Source organism: Cyprinodon tularosa, unplaced genomic scaffold (assembly GCF_016077235.1).
Source record: "Cyprinodon tularosa strain WSP-4 unplaced genomic scaffold, ASM1607723v1 ctg522, whole genome shotgun sequence".
In the NCBI taxonomy this organism is placed as follows: Eukaryota; Metazoa; Chordata; class Actinopteri; order Cyprinodontiformes; family Cyprinodontidae; genus Cyprinodon; species Cyprinodon tularosa.
Window position 1 is genome coordinate 8,583 of NW_024039255.1, and position 14,486 is coordinate 23,068.

Sequence of the window (14,486 nt, forward strand, 5' to 3'; positions counted from 1 at the left end):
AGACAGTCTTTACAGTTAATACAGTCTTTTGAACAAAGACAAGCATTTTACCCTACTGCTATAAAATGCAGTAGAGTTAACATTAGATGTTAATTAAAGGTACACTATGCAACCGGTGTTGATTTTCCAGCGAGGCTCCCCCCAGAGGGCGAAAGTAAAAGTGCACTGTCGTAAATATGCACAGCTGTTCTCCTGGTTTCTCCGTCAAGCCAGGCGCGGTTGTTTTGAGCTTAGCAGCGAATGACTAATGCTGCGTTCACACTGGACGTAGCTGGCGCGACAGAAGCAGCGAGTTTACATGCAAAGTCAATGGTTGACGCGCGTCAAGGCGCAGCAAAAGGTCCAGCGGCGCGTTTTGAGCTGCAGGCGCAGCATGTCTGAGCAGCTGAAGCAGCACGTCAGGCTAAGCATCTGACGCAGGGAGAGAGACACAGCGCTGATGATCAATCCTCTTTTATTGACGCCTAGATTAACTTAAAATGCAGAAATCTGCCGGCAGAATATGCAGTTTGGATTATTTAGATGAAAAACACCTACCAGCTGCCGTGGTGAACCGCGAGGAGGCAACCCGGCCAGAGGCTGCTGATGAAGGGATCCCTACTTTCGGCGCATCGCTGGTATGTGGGGGTCTGAGCGGCTCCAACAGAAAAAATATTGAAGGCAGGATAATAATCTGAATGAACTGACTGCACTGATTACGTTTTCAGGTGTATTTTCTCACTTAAACACATATTAAAACTACTTTATTCCCACTGATCACAGCAAATATAGCTGCAAGGCAGAGAAAGGATAGTGAAGCTCCGCCCAACGCGCGTCAGACACACTTTTGCACCGCGCAGCCAGAGCAGCAAAGCTGTTTCAGCCGCGTCAGAACTAACTGGTACAAGCAGCAAAAATGAAGCAGCAGACGCGATTTTGCTGCTTTTGCTGCGTGAACGTAGCATAACTGCACAAAGATCGCCACTGTGCTAGCAACGAGAATGCTTTTAACTGGGGGGTGTAGCAGTTCTCGCCGTAAAGCAAGACTGACTCTCACGAGACTTCTGAGCCTGTGGGTGCGGGTCGGTGCTCCTGCAGTTGCAAGTGCAGTATTTCCCCCACAGACCACCAGGGCGGCCGAGAATACCTTTGTTCAACCTGAAATGACTCATTTAATCATCCATAACGTTATGGAACACATTAATTAACTGAAAAATGTTGCATAGTGTGCCTTTAACCAAGGTAATAATGAACAATTTTCAATCAATACATCAAAATCAATAGACCGACATCACTAGATGGAGGTAGTCTATGCTCTAGAAAGTTACTTTAAGCCTCTTGACAAAAATGAGAACACACACACACACACAAGCACCCACCCACACACACACACACACACGATACTGACCTGTGGCTTACACAGACAGCAAGAGTGCCATAGCAGATTCCATTTCACCTCAGTAATCTGTTTTCTCAGCGTATTTCAGGTTGCTACTAGTTACCAGACACTCAACTTGTTTGTTGGTGGTGGGGCTTAAAGAAAAGGCACTAGCACTACCCAGTGTATGAGCGTCTTTTTCCCTTGAGGAGCTCCGCTCTCGAAGCCTATGGAAAATGCATACACTGGGGGAAAATAGCCCCGCCTTCTCGCAGGCTGCAGCGGGATGTACTTGGAAAATTGTACCATAAAACCACATAGCGTTAATCTCACGTTAAAAAAATTATCGCCGTTAAAATGGCCTCGCGTTAACGCGTTAATAACGCGATAATTTTGACAGCACTAATATATATATACATGTATATATAAGTGTGTTACTTATTATCGTCTAAAAACTGGAAGCCTCAATCTTTATTTTTGCGTTGCCTTAGAAATTGGCAATTCTAATTACACAGGAACGGGTATGGTATTTATTTAGGCAGACATCTTTGAGCTACGGCAGTGCAGAGCTTACAAAGTAGTGACAGCAGAGATTACCATTAAGCTCGAATGTGACTGTGGCAAGTATAGGGACCAGTGGTGGCTGGCCGTTAGAGGGCGCTAGGGCGTCACCCCACCCACCCAATGACCCTGATTAAGACAGAAAAAAAAAAAATGTTATCTTTATAATTTGATTTTAATTTGAAATTTAAAATATTTCGAAATATATTATTATATATTTTTTACATGTGCAAGAAAACTATTTATTCTTCAATGACTAGTAAAGCATCATTCCATTTTTCGTTGGATCGGTGACATATTTCCGCCCTAGGGTGCAAATATGTTTCCCCAATGGCTCTTGTTAAAAGTTGGACATGCGCAGTACCTCCTCTGCAGAGATACTGTAGGTAAGGGTCAAAGTCTCAGTGTGTGAGCTACATAGAAGCAGTGTACATGGAGCATTGGCATGTTAGAGGAGTGACAGGATGTGTTTCTAAGTCGTAAAAACGAAGAAGACTGGAATAGAGTAAAATCAAAAAATGAGAAAAAGAGACCTATTGAAGTGGAGTCTCGTACAGAACAATCAAGTGATGAACAATCTAGAAATTCCACGGAAAAACAAAATGATTACATAATAATATTCAAACACAATCAGGGAGACTCTTTTGCAGATTGGAATCCGGTGCAGTTTACAAAAACGATAAACAAACAAACTTGTATGAGAAATACTGTATAGTGGACCCCTGTTAATAAACTGCAGAGACAGCGCTCAACAAGGCAAAGCTATACGCATCAACAAGATTGAAGGAAAAAGCGTTTATTGCAGCTTGGTGGAGAACAAAAGAATTAGCAGGGGAGTCATTGGAGGAGTACCTCTAAAAGTAAATGACAAATAGATTCTTGAAAATATAAGTGGTCAGGTGAAACGGTTGAAAACAACAAGAATGGAGAAAGGGTTGATAGCTTATCAGTGTTGATCAAATCTGAAGAAGAGCAATCAGACCATCAGAAACTAGCAGAGTAACAATAACTTGAAGATGAATTAGATATCATGAGAACAAATTTTATTAAGTGTTCGTTATATATTATGTTGATTTAAATGAAATAGTTCAGAAAGTTATAATTTAATGTTTTTTTTGGGGGGGAGTCTTTTACTTATCAGTTTTTATGTTTTTATAATGTTTTTTGGCATTCATACAAATATAAAGGTGTAATAACTAAGTATATGTTTTAAGGTTTTTGGTATAAGTCTATTTTGAATTTATAACCCCCCCTGGAGAAAACTCCACCAGCCACCACTGATTCAGGCAGAACTAGAGATCATTAGGAAAAATTGTTTCTTGAAAGAGAGAGGATGGGTGGCTTGACATTACCAAGGACAGTTTTCACTCAGACCAACTGTGACTAGTAGCGCTCCACTTTTAAAGCCACAGTTGATGAGGAGATCTCAAGGGAAGGGAATCAGCCCAAGCTCAACAACTGCAGTCTCAGAACGTTTTTAGTAAACTCGTGGAAAAGGAAAAAACTCCAACCAGATCCTGACATTTTTCTTTATTTCTGTTTTTTATTTGTTGGCAGAGAGAGAAGATAAAAAATACTCATTGTCTACTCTTGTGCTAAATTAAAATTTCCGGCTGGATAATATAAATCAAACTGAAAAATGCCCTACCCAATACTTGAATACTTTTTTTTCTGGTATTTATATCAGCATTTTGAGATAGAACTTAACACGTTATCTGCTTATTGTGGCATCAAACTGGAGTAGCTCTGTTAGCTTTATTATGGTATTCTTTTTAAAAGAAATTCAGTTCCTCCATTTATTAATCAGATTTTTTTTTCAGATTTTTTTTTCTCTGCTGTTTAATAGTGGATGGGTGGAATTTATTTTGTCAGTGTATTTTATTTTTTGTCTGATATCCGAAACAACGAGGTTGGCCGATGGATTAAGACATGTGAAGAAAGTACTCAGGCCACTTGAAGTTTCTATGAGAGTCCTAAACTGGGGCACTTTTAGTTTGAACCTTCAACCATTTCCTTCTCCTTCAATTGCATTTCCATGGTATGCAAGTATGACGGCTTTTGTCCACCCTAACCTACAGTAATTTTATTGGAGATATAAAATCGGTCTTAACTAAAGAAGCATGTCACTGCCCTGCTTGGAAACTTATAGTTAAACTAAACACACAAATGTCTTCATAAGGTTTGCTTTCAAAGTTTGGATCCATACATTTACTGAATGTCCATGGGATAGACCCTCTTTTGTCATTGTGTGTGTTTTTTGTTCTTCTCCTCCTTCTTGTTTCTTGCAGATGCAGCAGACCTCTAAGAATTACTCAGTATCTTCTTTTTTGTTTCCTTTTTCTCTCTTTATTCTCTCCCTCTTTTTCATACTCATTTTTATCTGTTATTAATCGGGGTGTGAAATGGTCATTATGACTATTATTAATCTTATTATGAAGATCAAAAAATATTTAAATATATATTTATTATAATTATCCAGACCGTTTATGTTAGGAAGTAAGTAATTTTAGATATCTGGAAGTAAAAGCCCAGTAGACATAAATGGTGGAAGTGATGTCATCTGTACTAGTAAGAATAACATTTAAGACAATTGAAATGTTAATTGTAGACAGCGCAAGACAGGACATCCAGTCAATCTAATAAATATCAAAACTGTCCCTTAAAATGTGTATAGTTGGTACTAATACAATTCTATTTTTCTACATCCCGAAATTCAGATTGTGCTGGCAAAAATGTAATTTAGGAAACATATAGATACAGTTCTGATCAGTGCAAATGTAATTTTGACCAGGAAGAATCTTCTTATGGTGATCCACATATGTAACAACAGAGGAGAGCACTTTTAATAAATGTTGAAAAGGCCTGCCATAGCCACAGCCAGTCACCACCTCTTCCCAGCACTGGTACTTTCTACAAGGAAATACCTCCAAATCTGATAGTCATCCAGACGCAGCTCTTGGAGTCGGGGGTGGTACTCTCCAAACTGGCTCCATCTCCGGAGAATTTTGACTTTGGCTGGTTTGATGTCATGTTAAAATTAATCTACTTCGAAAAATGTTGTTAAATTTTCAATTCTGAATTTAAGAGTCATAAAGCCACTTTAATGATTCAACTGGTGTAGCTGAGCTGTGAAATTGTTTCATGCTGTCAGGGGTCCGTTTCAAAAGCAGGTTTTCTAAACCTAAAATCAGGGAAATTTTACATTTCTGTTTGACAAAGAGTTCACTAAACCTCTTTGTCTTTGCTGTAGTAATATTCTCCCAAAAGATTTTGTTCTTGTGTCCTCTGTTTCTGCTCTCATTATAGCCATTCAGGTTATTTTATTGTCTGATTTAGTCATGAGATTTTTGTCTGAATTTTCTGCATACAGTAAAAAAAAAATCATTTTGCTTAAAAAACAAATATGTCATGTCTGTTTAATGATAAAACAGCCTACTATACTAGACTACATATAAACCTGCGGATTAACTCGAGCAGCAAACTTCTCCTTCCCCATCTTCCCCTACTTTGCAGTTGCAGCGATGCTTCTCTGTCTTTTAAAAAATATTCTTCTTTTATTTCTTTCATTTCCGCATTAAAATCTCTAGTTCCTGTGGGGTGAAATAGGCACTTCCTTTTGCCTGACGTAATGGTAACTCGTCGAATCTGGGTTCCACTGATGATGGCTTTTCATACTTGTTAGGTATGTGTTCAACACTGAGTGGACCTAATCAGAGTTGATTAAAAGAACTCACAGCAGCTTTTATGAAACTGTAGGCTAGATCAATTCCGAGTTGAGGATTTGAGTTTGTTAAACATGCACATTGAAATGGACCCACGGAGGCCGCTCTGTGTACCAGACCCAAAACAGTTAACAGGCACGCAGTGCTAGCTTGGATATAATGATGTTTAAAAACATTAGCTTCATGTGACATGATATTAAACACAAAAATGCAATAATGACTAAACAAATGTAAATAAAATAGTTGCACATAAAAGCAAAACATGATCAGAACAAACAGTAATCCTAAAAAAAATTGAGTACAGGTAAAATCCAAAAACCAAAACCTCCGAATCATGGCATATGCACATAATTACGGACTTTTGGTAAATAATTGAGTAGTAGTTTTTTCTCCTAGTTGTTTTGTCCACGCAAATGTGGACCTTAAAGTAACAGATTAAGTGAGTTAAAAAACTAAACAAATAAAAAATTGCGCTCTACATTTATTTTTTTACAAATATAAATACTGTGCATCTGAAGAATAGATAATCAATATACAGCTGTGGACATTTTTACAGTAGTGGATATGGGATAATAGCAGCAACACCAGAGATGTGCAAAAAAGACAGCAGCATGTTAATAAAAGTTGCCTTAGTGTTCTCCCTCACCTCCACTCTCCTCATCCCCTTCCTTTTACAACTTTCTAGACTTAATGAGAGAAATGTATTAGGAGTAATGGCTCATACCTGGAGCTTCCTCATTAAATGCACTTGATATACTAAGTGTCTGTAGTAATTTATAAGACTATTTATCATCTTTAACTTTTGCGTATTTAATATTTGGGCCTTCATGTTTTATATGCCTGCAGATTTGTTTTGTGTGTTTAACAAGAATCTGCATAATAAAACTTGCACCAAAATGTTTTATGCTATAGAGACTCATTTAAAGAAAGCTGCTGTCTTTGACATTGTGATTGGGAGCTCGACTCTTATCCTTTTGAGTGCACCAAGTCTCACATGTGATTGCAGACTTCAGAGTGTTAATGTAACCTTGTACAGAGTGATAGTTGGCTGATGATTTGGCTGTGGTTGAAGGTGAGGCTCTGGATGACGCAGGTGTCACGCTGTTTAAGCCCTGCAGGGGGACAAGCAAGAAGAACATATTAAGATGGCACTTTTGGCAACTGACCAGTTTCACTTGAAATATATACACACAGAGACACCTACACAAGTAATACACAAAGCACTATGGAGGCTCTTAATCATATTAGCCTTGCAAACAGGGTGAGCAGCATGAAGTTTTAAATACACTTCAGTGTGTTGTGCTGCAGTTATAGTCTCAGCATGGTATAGTCACACAAACATATTAGCCTGCATCCCAGAAAAACTTTTGGGCAGAGACATTTGGTTAACATGATTGTACTGTTATGCAATGGTGGGTAAAATTCCCAGTTAGAAAACTTTACTCTACTTTATCATATTTTTACTCAAGTGAAAACAATAGAAACAAAAAAAAAATCTGTAAAGTGCCCACTCAAGAAAACTGCACGCCTTAAAGATACTGTAGTCATAAAGCCCATAATCTTAAGAAGAAACAAAACAAAAAAACATTACAGAGAAAGAACGTTGATAACTAACAAGTCTTACTACCAGTAAATAGATGGGATCCAATCCAATTAAGACCCACGTGAGATAATTGATAAGTATTACTAACTTGGAAAAATAATAAATTCAGTTCAGTTTATTTATAAAGCGCCAATACACAACACATGCTATTTCAAGGATCTTTACAAATTGAATTAGATCATGCAGCCAGATTGGTTAAAAAAAACAGCTGGTTGCATTGTATCACTGACATTACAGGATATGCACCTACTTGATGAGCATGATACAATAGTAGACATTAACTGCTATTGTGTCAAAATAATTATTTTTTTTAAAACAAAAAAAAAAACAAGTCGGATGAAGATGTGGCTAAAGAGTTTCCTCAAGTAATCCTAATTACTTAGAAAGAAAAGAATGCTTTAGTCCAACATGATCAGAATGAAGAGAGAACAGAAAATAACCTTTTGGAGGACATCAATGGAGTGAATTTTCTGCCAAAACATTGCATACAAAAAAAAATGTTGCACACCCACAAAGCATGTTCCGCTAAAATGTTTACTGATATAGACATGTTAGACATCGTTGAAAGCTTAGATTATCCAAATTCAACCCCCAAGTCCATTTTATGGACACAGTGAGCACAATTAACACAGATATAGCAGCATTTCAAAATGTAAACAAACAAAGCATCCATAACCTTTGAAGGCGTCCAGAAGCCGTTTTATAAATCCAATCTTCAATTGTTTATACTCAATTTGTCCATAAGGGTTCACAGATTAAGAGTAATCCAGCATATTCATAATAAAAATATTCCATGATGAGAAATTTGCCCATAACATCCGGTTGTTGACATCAGAAAAAGTTAGCTGGTCATAGTTAATGGTCAGCATCTTGCTAATATTTTCTTCCTAATACTTATTTCTTCAGTTTTTCAGCTGTTCTTTCCAACGCCTTTTAACCTACAAGACAAAAGTGTCCACATTTTTTTATAACGCGATTAGAGCCAGATAAAGTCGCTGAAATCTCACTTCCGGTCACTTCCTGTCAGCCAGCTACGCACAGAGTAGTGCAATATTACGTCTCATAGGGTGCGGCTGTTATTGGTTAAGACTATGAGGTTTCAAACAAGCCTACATATGGTGAGGATATATAAGGGGGAGCCACGTTACTGGCTTGAGTAAGAGACACACACAGAGAAACACACAGCTGCGGCTGGATCAGTGCATGCAGCCCCAAGCTGAGTGTTAACAGCTGTCCTATTTTTTTTAAGTTTGGACATTGATTTAGTTTTATTACAATACCCAACGCTTTTGTAGATTGTTATGCTATTATAGGTGTACCGCTACCTTTTTTTAGTAACGAGTAATCAAAATTATTACTCTTACTGTAACTATAACGCAGTTACAATTGCCGACACCGCGTTACTGCACGTTACTCAGGTCGCACAATTAACCTTTTTTCATGATAGGACTCGTGCGCGCATCATGAGAGAGGGGAGGATGGAGAGTGAGGAGGACTCCAGCGGCAAAACAGGGCTTTCCAGATCGAAATACTGGTGTTAAGTTGAGCTGCATTTTCCCATCAGATACGGTTTCCCCTGCATCTCCGTACAGCGCGGCGGCACGGTTCATCGCTCAAGCGACAGGGAACGCGCATGCTTGCTAAAGGCGCATAACAGCCGCCCTGTGCTCGCGCCACAGGGGAACTACGGAGAGCGTGAACGATCAAATGTTAGCCTATAAGGAGAAAGGGAGAATTCTGGATGGATGGATGGATGGATGGATGGATGGATGGATGGATGGATGGATGGATGGATGGATGGATGGATGGATGGATGGATGGATGGATGGATGGATGGATGGATGGATGGATGGATGGATGGATGGATGGATGGATGGATGGATGGATGGATGGATGGATGGATATAGCTACATGTTGCAGTATCTATAACAACCCAAACACAGGATTTCAGAATTAGACATCCCCAGTTATTAATTTCATAAACTCGCAAAAGTAACGCAATAGTTACTTTTACTAGTAACTAGTTACTTTTACTGTGGAGTAACTCAGTTACTTACTCAGTTACTTTTTGGGAGAAGTAACTATAACTAATTACTTTTTCAAAGTAACGTGCCCAACACTGAAAAAGACCTATCATTTTCGAGAATAAAAAAAACAACTTTGAGTCATTTTTGAACTGAGGCAGGTTGGTCTGTGCTCTGCTCACCCAGTTTTCAGTTCCTATGTTATTTGCTTTTCCATTTGGGTTTGCAAAAAAGGTGAGAATTTCCCAAAATGAGGTGGATGTTAAGATGATTTATACCTGAATGAAATATGTTCTTTTGAAAAAAAAAAAAAAGAGCTTACACAGTTCTAAAGCCTGTTCTATTTTAACAAAACACAAGAAAGTTGTAAATCTAGACTGCAGAAAATCTTTTTGTGAATTTTCTTATGTGTTGAGGAGAACCTGTGCCAGTGTCTGAATAGGAGTTTTTCAAAGTGTCCAAATCATAGCCATTACAACCAATCTGAAGTTTGATTTGTTTATTTTGTAAGAAAATTTACGTTCCCATTTTTTGTGCTCACAGACAAAATAATGGTTTATTGGGATCTGGTCAGCCTACTTCCCACTGGGGAAAAAAATGTTTTAAACCCGGGTACAATCGGGTTTTAGTGGCTGTGGGAACAGCTCATTCACCCACATTGACCCATGTCAATCTACTCAGCAAGCGTCCCAGGTTTAGATTGCCTTGAAACAGCTCAGCTATGATCGGCACACACTAGGTACATCAGACCCGGGTCAACCTGCTAGATTATCTGATACCACTGAGTGCAACATATAGACATCAATACACCACATCAATTGGGTCTGATTTAACAAGCCAAAACAACTCTGTTTGCATTCGATAAACCTAGCGCAGCAATGGTAGGAGAGATTCGGAGGGACAAAAGAGCCCAATAACATAGCACACTTACTATGTCCTGGCTTCCTTATTGCTCTCCATTGTTTACTGTCTTGATTCCTGTTGCATGCAGCAGTGTCGGGACAGAGGCCAAGCAACTTGGAATCAGACCCACCGTTTCTGCCAATGCAAAATTGTTAGTGGGTTGGCCTGTGTTTGAAAAACCTGTGTTAACCCACTAATTTCAATAGGAAATAGGCTTTAGAAAGATTTCAACTGTAATTTTTATGAGAATCTTAGAGATTCTTAGCAGCTTTTTTTCACATTCACATGAAGTATGCATGTTGAATATCATCTACTCTGCTGCAGAATTCTGAGGGATGAAATCATGCCACTTACATAGGTGGTGAAGAACAGCAGGAATTTGATCACGTCTTTGCAGAGAGAAAACACAATAGTCAGTCCACTAACTCAGTCTATTTCCCCATCCTCCCCTCCAAACGGTGGGATCAATATGTAATTTATCTGTGATAAAGCTGAGCTTTGTCTCTGGATGGTTAGTGCAAGTTGTGTTTTACAGAGTGTGTTTGTGTCATGAGAATAAACAGTGAGACTGTGCACTGTGATCTGGTCATAAATGTGATGTTCTGTCATTCTGGTCACTGAGGTGTGTTGTTAGACCACAGAACGGCTGAGCCTCAGGCACCTGAACTAAGGTCATGTTTACTCTGGGGCTTTATCTTTTTTATGCGTGCTGTTATCGGTTTCTCTAACTTTGCTCTTCTTCTGTCTGAATAGAAGGCATGTAGAACTTCAGTGATGCAGCTGAACCAGTTTTAACCAGTTCAGCCTTTTAATGCAAGACAAAACATGAGGAAAATCTCATTTCCTTTTGAAAACACTTAAATATTAAGATAAACTAAAGGTGGCTATAAGACATTTAATCAAATTTTCAAGAATGTTCACATATCAAAGCAATTAACCAACATGGACCAAAAAGGAGCGAATGAAGAAAGAAAATATAAAACCAGTTATTCTAGAGAGGTTTTAATGTTGGGGGACGGTTTAATGATTTGGATGGGTTGATATAGCCAAAAAACAGCTATTTCTTCTGCATCTTTCAAACTGAACTAGAAATGACAGATTTCCTGGATAGTGAGCGAGAAAACAATGAACTTGTTTAGCAGGTCCACAGCAAGTACTGTGAAATAATGGGTAATAAAATGTAGGAGAAAACTGAACAGAATGAAAAATAAGACCCAAACAGCATCCAAATATTTAAATGCAAGACAGGGAGAAAACTAAACTTTACTTTTCTGAGCTATTAGACAAATACATGACACAAGATGTATTTAAGAGTGAAACAAAATGGATTTTGCATGATATCTCGGTCTTTAGTCTCTTAGCATCTTTATTTATATGTTGCAGCTAATATACGCAATGGTTAAAATAAGAAGAATCAATTTACTTTACCATTGAGTTACGTCCCAGTGTTCACGGTGTAGAGCTAACAGAACTCTCAGTGTTGCCTTCTACAACAAACGAAGCTTCCAACTTTCTCCCAATTTCCTCCTCTAAATAAAAAATATCTCCAACACAAAACTCTTCTCCTCTTGCATGTTTCCGCTGTCCATGGCATTCCTTGACAGTGTCGTTGCTAAGTACTACTTTGTCACAATGTAATCTCCCATTGGGAACCTGCTAGCACTAAGTTGCCGGATTTCCCTTCGGTACCTCTTCAGATCTCTGATCTTCTGGCTTGGACTCCTGTGAACCTCTTCAACTCCGGTTTTGGCTTTGCCTTCGTGAAAGTGCTGCCTTCCTTCATCCGCTTGAGTCTGCTCATCATCCAGTTCTTCAGTCTTCAAGGCTTCAGCGTCTGGAACTCTCTTGACAGCGTTCACCTCATTTAGTTGGCAGTCATTCAACTGGAATCCACTCCTTCTCTCGACTGAACTTTAAGACGAAGTCTTGAAGTCCTCTCAAGTATCTCATTACTTGATCCAGGTGTGTTGAACCAAAGGCAGATCTAAAAGTTGCAGGATACCAGCCCTTGGGAACTGGAATTGCCCAGCGCTGGTTTAAAAATATGCCTGTTTTGGACAATTCACTTTGGACATCAACAATTCAAGCGTAAAAATACACGACTTGAGACAACACCGGTTTTATTTTTTAAATTACAAAAAATGCATTAAATATTTATGATGCAGTTTTAACACATCAGTCTGTACTGTAAATAATTTTATTCTATCACAAGTGGGAAATATTTTACCCACTTTAAACATCACTAAAAGACTAATGCTCCTGAAAATGAATAAAAACTGAATTATTAAACTGAGGGTTCAAATATTGAACAGTGGGTTTTTTTTGACAGCGAGCTCTCCGCGCAAAGCATTCCGGGATATATCTGCCTCTTCTTAGGCCTTTCTTTTCCTCTCATACACTTTGTAGACACGTATTCTCTGACGACCACCTGCCAGTTTCAAAGCACTACAGTCAGAAAAGTGAACTTTAAAAGACTGGCTGCAACTGCAGCTCACCACACATATATGCCTGAAAGTGTAAATGCTCAGAAAAAGCTAACTAACCGGGGATGAGTACAACATATCATCAGTAAGATAGATAATTAGGAGGACCAATTTTGATGATCCAATGAAAAAAGAATATCCTCCACTACACCTTTAACATATCTAATGAAGGATATGGTACAGTTCTGTAAATGTGTCTGTGGCTAAAAATCTGGAAAGCCTTAGCACCATCTCAGCAGCTAAAAATCAGTGGAAGGATGTCTGGCACCCGCTCCAGTGCCGTGGCAAGTCATGGAAATCAGTAGCAGGCCATTTGGTGACTGCTCTGGTGAAATGGCACATCATGGAAATCAGTAGCAGGTTGGGTGGCACCCACTACAGTGTCATGGCAGGTCATGGAAGTCAGTGGCAGGTTGTGTGGCACCTGCTCAGGTGCAGTGGCATGTGCCACTTCAATAATTTATGCGTGTCTCTGCTGACATATTTTGGGGTCCTATAAAGAAGAAACTCCACAGACACCATCCTCTTTGGCATCCAATACCTCTACAGAGCATGACCAAGAAGCAGAAAAAAGTGGTAAATGGATGACTATTTTAAGTGATAATATTTTTGAAAAATGCCTTATTGGTATGTGCACTGTTTTGTTTAACTATAAAAACTAAAAATGTTGATGGTTAATAGTGCCATGAATACTTATTATAAAGAAATCACCCAACAAGGATTTCAATGTATAACTGTGATGATATGATTTTTATTTTATTCAAGGAGATGAAAGTGCCACTGACTTCAAAATTGAAGAGACACCAAACACAAGTCCCCTGCTTGATGCAGATAGGGCCAACCTAAGAAGGCTGTACCTGGAGCTTGAAAATGAAAGAAAAAGGCTAAGCTCACAGGTTTGAGAACTACCAAGAAGAGAAGAAAAAAATGGATGAGGATAAATGCAAAAGAACAAGGCAGGAATCTACCATGTTTGAAAATGTTTTAAAAATGTAGCAGAAAGCTGGAGAAAGACATTTCTAGTTTATGTGGGAGCAGCAGAAGGTCAATACTTTTTTTTTCAGATGATGGGTATTAATCTTTTCGTGCTGCAATGCCCCAACCTATGTCACCACCTACCACACAGCAGTTGATGCCTCCTACCTCAGTCAGGCCACCAGTGTTGCCCACTCCCTCTTCTCAGAACCCTTCTGCACATAATGGTCATCACACCTCACCTTCATTCATGGCCAACCTGCATAGCATACCAAGTAACCAAACTACGAACACCTGCACCACCTCAAGGAGCCTTGCATGTCTCAGCACTCAACATTCTTTGTTCTAGGTATTGTTAATAGAAATTTCTTTGTTTTGTATGACATATTTTGTTATAGTTGTTTCTGGAAAAAAAAAATATACTTTTTTTGGAGACAAATATAAAGGTTATTAAACAATACTTACTTTGTTAAAATATTAAGATGAATGTTTACACAAACTAAACCTTTATTGTTCTGTCTTACAAAAAATACATAAATCTAAAGTATTAAGAAGTTGTTTTGATTTTCTCCTTATTTTATTTTTTACAAATGTATTGTATAAAATAAATTTTTAAATGTAATGGCACAAAATATTTTAAAACACAAAAACGGCAAACACTTAAAAATAAACAAAATAATTACTGCACAAGAAATGCACACAGAGCATCCCCTGGTTACCTTCATGGCCAAGCTCTGGATCCACAAAGTCATCCACATCATCCGCTGTCTCTTCGTCTTCCCGTTCCTCATTAGCTATTTCACAGTAATTGTGTAGAATGCAGTAAGCTGATATTATGTAGCTAACAAAGGAAATATG